The sequence below is a fragment of the Stegodyphus dumicola genome, chromosome 9 (assembly GCF_044657685.1).
Source record: "Stegodyphus dumicola isolate Sdum_Otavi_A_Nest chromosome 9, ASM4465768v1".
Taxonomy (NCBI): Eukaryota; Metazoa; Arthropoda; class Arachnida; order Araneae; family Eresidae; genus Stegodyphus; species Stegodyphus dumicola.
Window position 1 is genome coordinate 115,008,010 of NC_140776.1, and position 12,426 is coordinate 115,020,435.

Consider the following 12,426-nt stretch of genomic DNA (forward strand, 5'->3'; position numbering starts at 1 on the left):
AATGAAGGCTAAAATGTAATATGCCTGAAATGTAATGTGTCGGAAAATAGGAAGAATAAAGCTAAATTTCAAATAAATCAATGAATTTCAATAAAACTTAATTTGAAAATTAAAAGAAAGCAAAAATTGAATGAAGCAGAAAAAGCCATAATGCTTTAAAATATAGCATATACATATATATACTTCTTGCATTATCAATTCACAAGTAGATGATATTGCAGTCCTATTATACAAAATTTCAACACCTACAGCTAATCATTTTTTAGTTATGCCAGTTACGTACGTACGTACGTACAGATTCATAAAAAAAACCATTTTGTATCTAGTATTTTTCAATCCATTCTGAAATACAAATTTATTTTCCCTGTCTGTACGTAGAGACGTAACCAAAAAATAGTCAAAATGGATTCGGAAACGGTAAATAGTTATTTCCGTTGAAATCTTATAACCAAAATACTTGCGATTAAAATACTTCCTTTTCTTCATACAAGGAAGTAATAAGGATTAATTTTGTATAAAATACGAGATCCAACACTATACACATTTCTCTGGTTCCTGTATTTATATTATTTAAGAAAATTTTGTATTCGTTATAAAAAATAAAATACAAATCTCAGTTGTTTTTGACTCCGTTACGACAAAACTTTGCTGAGATATTTGATATGAAAATCGAGAATCATATTCCGAGGCCGTATACAAATTTAAGAGAGATATGATTGAATTAAAACGGAACGCAAGATTTAAAAAAAAATAATATAGAAAACGGTTTCTGATGTTAACGGATTTCGTGATGAGCATTTTTATGCAGATTATTGTGAAAGGTATGAATCAGACCTTTTAAATTTTTTTAATAAAATATGTTATAATTTAATTCATTGAATTTGTTTTGGTTGTAGGTTTAAATTCTTTAAAATTTCTTTTGATTAATTTTTTTTTATTTTACACATTAAAAGGGCTTAGTCAATTGATAAACGACATACCACATAAAAGATTCTCCTTTTCACCTTTTCCCAAATAAGGAGTGCCGTTTACAAAGGATTTTGTTTTTACATCAACTAAAAGAGAAACTTTATGCCCGATTTACGAAGATTTTCTCCATTTACTGAAAAAAGTGTCATAGTGCTTTTGTATGAACAATTATTCACCAATTATTATATTTTCTTCTACTTTGTAATACCGTTCACAATTCTTATTCCTTACGTCTGAAGCGAAAGGAAATGCATCAGCTTTTAAGGCAAATATTTCATTTTCTCAAACATCCATTGTTTCAATACAGACATTTGAGAATTTGCAACATAAACTCAAAACAGGATTTCCTTTGGAAGCAAAAGCGTCACAGACATATAAAGAAGTTGTTTATACATTTTTAGAACGATTTTGTGGCTGCTTGGCTAATGTTTAAAGCATAAAGAGTATTTTTTTAAGTGTTCGATCTGATAGTTTTTTTTCTGGACTATAAGCGTTCATAGTGATTGCCACGATAAAAGGGCTTTCTGTAAAATTACCAGAAGTAGTGTTTTCCATTCTTCTCCCGCTACTGTCGAAAGTCTATCCAACGTGGTGGGTTTGCAAGCTCATATCAACAGATCAAATACATAACAGAACATTGGCGAAGCGTCAGAGGACTTTGCAGGAATAAGTTGAAAATGCACGTGTGCAATACCAGTATCAGTTTTCATTTCTTTAGGAATGCAAGGATACCTCTTTAAAATGGAGACTAAGAACAATTTTTTTCAGAAAACGCAGAAACATGTCCTTCAATTGGTTTGTTTACATCCGGCATTTTGAAAGGAGAATAAATTTTAAAGTCGCAGATGATATTTCTCATTTGAAATAATAAGCTGCTGCCAGAAACGTTTATTTAGAACTTTTTTCAAATTTTCTTCGAAATCGTTCCCCAAATGTGTAAACCCTGTATACATTACAGTTCTCGTAGCTGGTAAAGGCACAATATTTATTGCGGAATGGAATGAATACTGGCTTATTGTAATAAGTCTACTATTTTTGTTTCGCAGCGAGTTTTCTAAATACAAGTATGTTACACAGAATGATAAATGTTTCAATTCTCTTTAATCCCAAACATGGTATTTGCTTAAAATCGCTATTTTTTAACTGTGAAGTTATTACAACTAATGCGGGATATGTATAGTTACTTCTTAACATTTTTTAAAAATATTTTTAAACAGATCTTTATATTTTTGAAATTTCCAGCCTGCATCCAGATTTGCAAATCTTATATTCTACATTTATGCGAATTTATGGCAGACTAACCTTTCTATTTTATCTCGAGACCGATTTACAAATCCGCAGAGCCAGAAGAAAACATCTTAGAAAAGTTCTCCGGGTCTTTTTTCCGATTTAATGGATATTACCGGTTGGAATTCTGTAAGTATCTCATAAAATAATCTAATAATTCTAACCTTAATAAAATAACCTTTCATTAAAGTTATTTTAACGAAAAAGTTTATTTTTTTATTTTATTTTTTTTAGTCTATCATGTGCTACGTAAAATTTTAATCTAAAGAATTTTAAAAACTCTCATTAATTATAAAACAAGATTTAATAAATTAAGTTGCAGAGGTAATAGCAAATTAATACATCTAATTCATATATCAATTTAGTAATCAAATGTATAAAATGCAGAATTAAAATCTTGATTTTCTTTTTACTGGGGATTTAGTAAAGCATACTACTCCCGAGCAAGTATCTGAGACGATGGCACGGTATGAGATTAAAAAAAAGGAGCATAAAAAACAAAATACCAACTTTAAAATTTTGCTTCTGTTAATAATTTTATGTTTTAAAATACTTGTAATTACAGTATACACTCGAATATCCGGGTGCGGATTATGCGGTTTGTGGATTATCCGCGTGTGACTTTGCCCACTGACACAGACTCAACAAGAAGTGCAAGAGTCTGTAAAAAATAAGCAGACGCAAGACCGAGCATATTCTAAAAACCGCTGAGCGGCGTCTTTAGGTTTAGTTTCAATGATTACCTAGTACAATTCCTTCTGTATAAGCGTATTTGGAAGAATTATTTCTGTTGATCACTCCATTTTTTATATTTCGTATATATTTTCTTCTTCTTTTAAAATTTTAGAACTAAAAAAAGAAAAATGAACACGCTACAAGTATTTCAGCAAGAAAGTTTATTTAACAATTGAAATTGATCGGAAGATTTGTATGTGCGAAAATTGAAAATACAAATAGCTTCGAAAATGACAATCGAGAAAACACTGAGAGGTGGTTAAACTGCTATTCGAAGGACCCAAGCTTTCAACACTTGAGTGATTTGGATATAGTTTCAAATGTCACATGAACTGAAAATGCATAGAGTCCTACTGAAAATACAAGCGAAGAAGGTACTGACAGTTACATTACTCAAAACAGCAATGACTTCTGTTGAAACTCTGTTGTACTTTGTCGACCGAAAGGGATTCGAATACGATAATAAAAAAAATTAAAAAAATTACGAATACATTTTTTTAAATACAACTACATTTGTTAAAGAAGAACTTAAAGTTACCAAAGGAGATTTTTTTAACGTTTTGTGTGTTATCTCTATTTATTAAATATCTTGTTATTCGCATTTAAACCATAAAATTCAATTAAACAGCTATATCACAAAATAATTTTAAAAGGGCATATCTTTAAAATTTTCAATGCACAGTCCCGCGCGCAGAAGATAATTTTTTTTTCGGTACAGTTTAAAAAATATGAAATAGATAATAAAAACAAATTCTAAAATTTTGACTTCCAGGTGCCCATATTCGTGTAGAGCATTACGTTATTCAAAATTGAATGGCTGTAGGTACCGTTGTTTTATCCCAATGCGATTCATTTATGCAGATTCTTCATTATTTAATTTCTTAAATACAATACAAGGCAATAATATTTAGTGGCAACAATTTGAAAATTGATTCAACGCATTTAAGTTTTCAACTCAAAATGCCAAAACGAAATTAATAGCCCTTCTGAGCTAATGCCATTTGGGCTAAAATTCCCTTTGAAAAATACGCAATGATATTTGCAAATATTTAAAGGTTCTCAAAAACAAAGTGAAACAACTTATTTTTTAAGAAATAAACACGTACAATGCGCATGAAAAATAATGGTTTGGATTATCCATGTTTTCAATTATCCACGACTTTCTTTCCCAGCATTAGCAAGGATAGTCGAGAGTACGCGGTATGAAATTTATTGAGATAAATCTGCAAGATAATCTACTTCCAAGCCGGGATTCAAGTCACGAATCTTCCGAAAGCACTCTGAGGTGCACTCGGTTACACAGAAGAAAACAAACTTTCCTTCTATTGTCCCAAATTTAAAGGTCGACTGAAGAGAGACAGCGACGGGATCTAGTCATCCTGATCCAGATGGCAACAAATTATTCTCCATCTCATTTTTAGTCGGGCGCCATTGCAGAGACAGTATACATTTCGAAGCAGGAAATACTAGCAATCAATCGGCCCTCGCCGGGAATCGAATTTATTTTCCGACTGCTGGTCGGTAGTGCTATTTATTGACTACACCTGTAGGAGACATTTCATACATCGTATCCTGAAATTAAAAATTATATAATATTTTTGTATTTTAAACTTATAAGAATTTTCATTCTTTCTTGTGGTGTAATTGGAAAGCATGTCTGACCAGCAGTCGGAAGGCGAATTCCGGTGAGGGCATTGCACATATTTCATGTTTCCTGCTTCTAGAAATCTGATGACTCTGCAATGGAGCCTGAACTAAAATGTGATTGAACGACAGTTTGCCACTATACGTACTGAGCAAACATGTCCCTTCTCCGCTCTTTAACAACTTAACCGCTTCTTCCAGAACAGACTTTCGATTTGAAAAGTGTTGTGAGCAGGGCCCAACTTAGCCTAACTGGGGCCCGAGGCAAAACGTTTTTGGCCCCCCCCCTCAGCTTCACTACTTTTGTAATGAACAAGCGAACTGTTTGGAGATTTTTAAACTTTTATAATAATAAACTTTCTATTCGATTTGGAGGCCCTTCTGGGCTGTGGGGGGCCGGGACAACTGTCCCGTATGCCCCGCCTTAGTCAGGCTCTGGTTGTGAATAGCTTTGAACAATTTTAATAATTCATATATTATGAAACGCCATAAAGATTGCTATCTTAAATACCCAAATTATTGCGTAAAATATGTGTATTATAAATGTATATACTCTATCAGAGTTCAAAGCTACGGACGACACTTTTCAAATGGAAGAGTTTCTCACGGGGAAGACGGGAAGTAGTAAAGTGGAGAAAAATGCGAAGAATTTTCTCCCTTTTTTGACTTAGCGTTATAATTGGAAATTGCAGAGGTTGTGCTTCTACAAACCTGGAAATTCGAGTGCTGACAAGAACATTGCTAACTTTTCTCATTTTCTTCTCAGGAACAACCTTGATGACTCTACAGATATATTACAAAAATATTGGAATATTTTCTAAGAGTGAAGTTTTGGGGCAAGTTCTCCGTTTGCCTTCACACTGTCAGGACTATACTTCGAAAAATGATAAGCTGAGTTTTATGTATTTCCATATATACATATGCAACCATAATAAAAACGCTTGTAATGTAACCTCCTCTAATACAATTATTGCTCCTCTAAAAGGAATTGTTTCGTTAATACACGCAGTCCACCGAGAACTCAATAACGAAAGCAATGCTGCTTGAGCTAATTCTCTGTCGTACGGAGCATGTTCTACAAATAGCAACGAATTCCCCAACTAATCGGCCAGCCTAGCAACGCTAGGTAATTGCACTGCTCTATAACAGACTGCGTTTGATCTCTTATTTAATTTTCAGGCTCTTTAGTATCTCTATTATGGGCGGAAGAGGTATTCAAGGTCAGTGTCATAATGTGGGCGAAAGTACTTTTGTTATGAGTAACATGTATCTAACTACCAGAAATTGTCAGCACTTGTTTTCTCCATTCGAAATTAGGTTAAAGCCAGAGCTTTAACTATCCGTAGTTTAATATTAATTCTGTTCAGAGCACGATGTGAAACTAATAAAAGTATGTCGTAAGTTACGTAACGGAAATGTCTGTCTCAAATCAAAGAGTTGTTATTGCTCGAATAGAAATTATGTGTAATGAATAGTGCTGCAACAACATAGTATAGTAGAAAAAACTGTTCTTAAGAACTACGTTCACTGCTGTTTAAATCGCTTCGCTTGTTAATCAATAACAGACACATTAAATTTAAAAGTTGAATGCCTTATGCGTTACTGAATGGCAACAGGCTAGCCTCTAAGAATATAAACATAGCGTCATTCAGACAGTGGCAACACATTGCTTTTAAATAGTCAAGTTTATTGATTAAAATTGAAATGTTTAATTAATAATTAAAGCTTAATTAATTATCTTTACGTTTCACCGAATGGCAAAAGTACGGCATGCCGGAAATAAAAATGTTTTATTTTGAGCAATGTTGCCACTGCTCGCTCACAAGTTGCTGAGTTCTTTAATCAAAAATTTATTAAATTAGTTTAAAATGTGAAATAAAAAAAATCGAAATTCAAATTCGATATTTGAGATGGCCATGTTCGGGCGGAAGACTAAGTGTATTCAAAATTCGGTGGCTCTAGGTACCATGTTTTTCCACACTGCGAAGAACATGCATACATAAATGCAGATTCTTCATTATTCATTTTTTTTAAATAATACATGGCGGTAACATTTAGTGACAAGAATTTGGAAAATAATTGGGACACAAGTGATAAGAACAAAAAGGGATTAACGGAACTTCTGATACTAAAAATACTATCGTATTCTTTTTCTAAAAACATTTAATTAAAATTTATAGAAAGAGCATATTTTCCTTAATTCTAGAAAGCAGCAACATGTTTTATAATACAACACGCTAAGCATTAGAACTATTAAACGTTTTTCAAAATTTCATCTTAGATGGCTGAGAGAATGGAGAGATAGTATCTTGTTTATTTCCGGTAGATATCGTTGGCTCGTTAAATATCCATTTTTAACAACAGTAATGCCCCTTTTATTCCGTGCTGAAGTTTGTTATCAGCGTACAATAAATAGCATAGAGTTTTAATTTGAAAGTTATTCCTTCTCCTAAAAATACGTGAAGGAAATTCTGGAAATGTCTTAGAAGCAAAATTCTTTTCAAAATTTTACTTTCTGCAGTTTTCTTTCACAATCGTTCTCTCTAGAAGTGGTTTCTCTACAAGTTTCCAGAAGTTTTTACTCCCACACTTGAGCAGTTTATAAATAGAATACTATGATTTGATTGGATTATATGCGATATTCGTCGAATTTGAAAAAGAATATTGTTTATTTCCATTTTTGTAAGCCTTTATTTAGTTCATTTATGGTGTTTCACTGTGGGTGGAATATTGTCATCGATTTTTAAACTACTTCCTGAAAATCTATCGAATTTGAATTTTATACACGCACTGTTTCTCGATGACTCAAGCGATTTTTTGCTCATATCTTCGTTTAACGCGCGACCTATGAATATCCGAATTTCACTGTTTGCACTACTGAATAAAGCGGAAAAGAATCTTTTCAATAAAATTTTATGAAAATTCTAAATTTTGAACATTTGTCGAATTTTTTAATATCGCTCAATGTTTTAGACAATTTGACCTTTATGATTTTAAAATTGCAACATCTAAAAGTGTGACAGTTAGTGAATTTTAGCCTTCTTTTAAATCAAGAATAATAAAACAATATTAATTTAGATGTTTTCCACATATTTTAAAAAGACTACTTCTATCTGAAGCAGACGTTGGAAATAAGCGTTTTAAATCCGCCATTTTGCCATCTTGGCGCACTTAATGCCGCTGTTTGCCGTCATAGTGCACTTAAAAACTAATTAGCGGTAGTCGTTTTCTCATTTAACTACAAGTAAAATGACTAATAATTAACATTTTTATTATTACACCCAATTTTTGGAACTGAATATTCGAAACGATTTCTGTTGTTGTTGCTGCTGCTTATGCTCACTTGTCTGACGAAGTCAGCCAAAGCCCACGAAATTCCTTGGGTTTCGAGGTAAGGAGCGCTAGATTACGCCTGCCGTTTGCAACAGCCTTGAGCACCATTCAGGTGACAGTGCGATTTAGCTCATTTCCGCTCCCCCCAATTTTAATGAAGAGCAACTCGGGGGACGGGTCCGAGGGTCTCCCACCCTTCTCCTCCTCCAACAAACCACAGGCGAGGACTTTTGGCTAGCCGCATATTTAGAGGGCCACCATGCCGCACCGGCAATATACATTTACAAACATGCATGCATTCTCCGGGACTCGAACTCGGTCCCTTCCGCACGGCAGTCAGCGACGTAAACCACTATACCGGTTGGGCAGCAAAATGACTTCTTTATTCTACAAATGATGTCCAGCTATTTTTCTTTATTTCATAAATTTATTATAATTTATTGCCTGTAGGTTTTAACGTATATAAGTTATAATTTGGTTTTAATAATGACTAAAATTTTTATCCTTACTGAGTCTAAAAACAGGAAATAAAACACAGTTAAAATGATTTTATATAATAAGCTTTTATTTGAAGTGGATATGATAATGAATACCCTAAAAGGATGACAGAACTCTTTTACAATTTTATGCAGCGAAAAATAAAAGCGTGGGGCGCCTGAATTACGAAATCCGGTTACTGAATTGCAATGCCAAACAGCTATTATCGTTTTTAATTTACCTCGCGTTCTTATTGTTTGAATATAAAATTTTAATGAATTCTGTAAATAAAATTATTTAATTTATTTTTCATTAATTCAGTTATAATTTCATTAATTCAGTTATTATTTGGTCTAGTACTGGAAATGTAGTTCAATAACCGAACGAGCGATAATAACGATTTAGTACAATAACCCTAACATGAAGCAAGTTATCGCTATATCTGAGACAGTAAAGCAAAAACGTACGAAGGTTTTAAAACAGCTATTTTATTTAAACTGAACTTTTAACAAATCTGGGCACGACTCGTGTTAGAGATAACCACAGCTTGTGGCAATGCAGTTTAAATAACAAAAGTCAAATCAAATTAAACGTGGATCCTCAGTAGAAGATAATGCAGCTGACTACTACGCTAGGAGCTGATTCAATAATTTGACGACGCGTAAGTTTAAAGCACCAGTGGTGAGAAAACGCAAAGCCCGGGACAGTTACAACTAACGAGAACTGGCAGAATCTAAACATGCGTACGTTAGTGCCAGGAACTCTCTCTCTCTCTCTCTCCTCTCTCTCTCTCGCTGAAGATACGTCTTCGATGATCGTCATAGCACAGTTGGAAGCAAGATTCGTTGCTAAAGACTATACGTCCTCAGTCAACATCATCCCAGCCTGATCGAGCCAAGCACCACTATAATCTGCCTCGACAGTGGGCAGGCGCAAGTGGCAGATGGCGTAACGGTCGATAAGAGCGTAGATTTCTCTCTATCAATCGTCTGTGAATGGTCATGGTGGACACTCGTGCGCGAGTCACGCATCTGATGGTTCATAGCAATGAACCAGGCGCTGCAACAGATAGTCTGACAATCCCTTTGTCCTCCCAATCTGTTGTGGCCCTTTCTCGACCGCTATCATCATGACGCTTAAATATGCCATTGGTCCAACCATTCTTGCCAGCATCTTCGAATCGCCGCATCGTTGCCACTCATATGACGAGCGAATTTCTCAACATGGCTCTTTCAGTCCAATAAAACGACGTCTTTCAAACTCTGACAGTTGCTCGTAAAGAGCTAGAATCCTGCGGCGAGGCATTTTTTCAGCCGTTGAAAGGTATCTTAAATCGCAATGCAACAGAAATTTTTAACAACGGTTCAAGAACAGCTCTTTATACACATCTTCTGGATGCGCAGTTCCAATGCTCAGGAGATCGCACTATTCATTCATCGGACACCAAATTTTAATCATTTGCATATATTTGATTAAAACATTTACGCACACGAAATTTCAAAGCAATGATGATTCCTTCTTGGTGCGTTAATTTTTTTGTTGTTTGTGTATTTGGTAAATGTATTTTTTGAAGCTCCTATTAATTACATTAACTTAATAGGTACTTCAAGTAGCTATTCAATTATCGAAATAATAGCTATTGCAGGAGTGGTCTCAAAACTGGCAACCTGCTGCCCGCATGCGACTCTCGAAGCATTTTAAGTGACCCGGGAATATATTCCTAGCAAATTAATTAACTTTAATCTTTATTATAGCAAGAACTGGAAAAAAGATTTAAGATTTAATGATTTTGAATACAGTTTTACTTTATTTTCATTACCATTATAAAACTGATGACATTTTGTACCATGTGATCACAGCGATTTCCTTGTAGGACCTATTAAATTATACAAATTGTTTGCAGCACTTCATTTAAATTTATTTTCTCTAATTAATTTAACTTAAGTGTGCAGTCACTCGAGGTAAGTTGGAAATGGCATCAAAAACTGCAAATTTTGGAATTAAATATCCGAGCCAATTTTGGTCGTAAGGCAGTCAAATTTCTCATTATTTTATTTTTCAATAACGAGTACAAAGCTTTCCCTAATATAAATATAGGAACCAGAAAAAAGCTCTTAAAGTGAGATTTAGTAATTTGTCCAAAATTAATTTTTTTAAATTTCAAATTACCGAAATATGAATATTTTCGTCATTTAAAACACTTTTGTAATTGGAAATTCGTAGTTATGATCAAATATTGAAAAAAATAAAGATCCGGGTAAGGACTTCTAAGCCAGTACTGGTTTCATTTTATTTTAATTATGGCAAAGTACAAAAGGGCTACCTGCCTAAGAGGATAGATGCCTTCATGGAGGAACTTTTTAATTTCTAAGTCGGCAGATGTGTGTGAGTATGCAATATACATATGTATACTTTCAGTACTGACGATTGCATTAAAAAAGGGGAGGTGCACAACTAGATCCTATAGCTGTCTCATATACAGAAATTTGACGTCCTACATCTAATCATTTTTGAGTTATGCGAGTGCATACGTACAGAATTAACAGAAAACATTATTTTGAATACATTTTAAATCAGTTTTATAGTCCATTTTGAAAAAAACGTCCTTTATTCTGACCATAGGTACAGACTTTAAAGAAGAAAATAGTCAAAATAGATATCTCCGCTAAAATATGATACCCAAGATTTTCTGCGATTATAATACTTCCTAAGAGGAAAGTCAAAAAACCTTTCGTTTTGTACAAAGTTGAGGCACTTCAGCTTCCTCTAGAGAATGCTTTCGGCTTTCCAGATCACAGTATTATAGTATAAATTAAATGTTACATGTTTAAAACAATTCAGAAATGCATGTAGCTATCAGTATATCTCTTTCAAGCTAGAAAATATCTTTTAGAGTTGTAACAATCCAAACAGTATTCTTTATAAGTTTCACTCTACATTAATAATTTTACTCGATAAGATATTTAATTTATATCTATGAGTAATTATTTTATTCATAATAAAACGAAAGCAATAAAAATGAATAGCAGAAAAAAACTGATGAGTTTATTTTAAACTTTTATTTAACTTCTAAAGGCAAAAATCATAGATAAATTTTTTGGCCTGATTCAGTTTCAAGTAACGTTATAAATTGTTTCCAGGAAAATGAATGCAATACAAAGATTCAACAAATTTTATAAAGAATGTCAAGTCTTGCGAAAGACCTAAAGAATGCAAAGCTCTTATACGAATTACATAACATGGAGAGTTATTTATACTCAAACAAAACAGCCCGATAAGCATCAAAGTCTCATTTTCTAAAATACGAATCAACTGTGAACAGCATACCAGTTCATATGAATGACTACGTCATCTTTCTCTGAATAGCGAAAATTTAAAAATTTCTATCATAACTTTATAATTAAAACTTCCTGTCAGTTTTGAATGGCAGCACTCTTATACAGTTCAGTCAAAGAATTTGAGTAGAATGAGAGAACCCATTCATGCTTTGGTTCTGTGGTCACTACACTATGTAATGTCTCAAAATATGCTTATTGTGTCCTCGTTCCCCTAGAACTGGTATCATACCTTGTCTAGAAGTGTCTTTGTTTAGGGGCGTTAAGGCATCTCTCTTAGCGGGTGGAATGTGGATCCTAACAATATAAACATGGATAATTATAAGAATAAAGAGGTTTTTCGTCTAAAACTGCAGATATTCTTAAAACAATCTGATTAAGACGAAAACGTTCCATTCTCACATATGTGACTAGTTCGTTATACCAAGTTTTCATATATTTGGTGGTTCTCTGTAGAAGTAAGTATATGATAAATTTAGTACATAGGCTATTGTAGGGGACCAAAATGTTCGTTCGTTATAAGCCGTGCTCTTTGTAGCTGGGTTCGACTGTGTTACTGTATGACTGACGTGCTATTTATATTAGAAAATTTCTTAATGTACATAACTAATACATGTTTAGAGGTGTAACCATTCGATTGTATTAA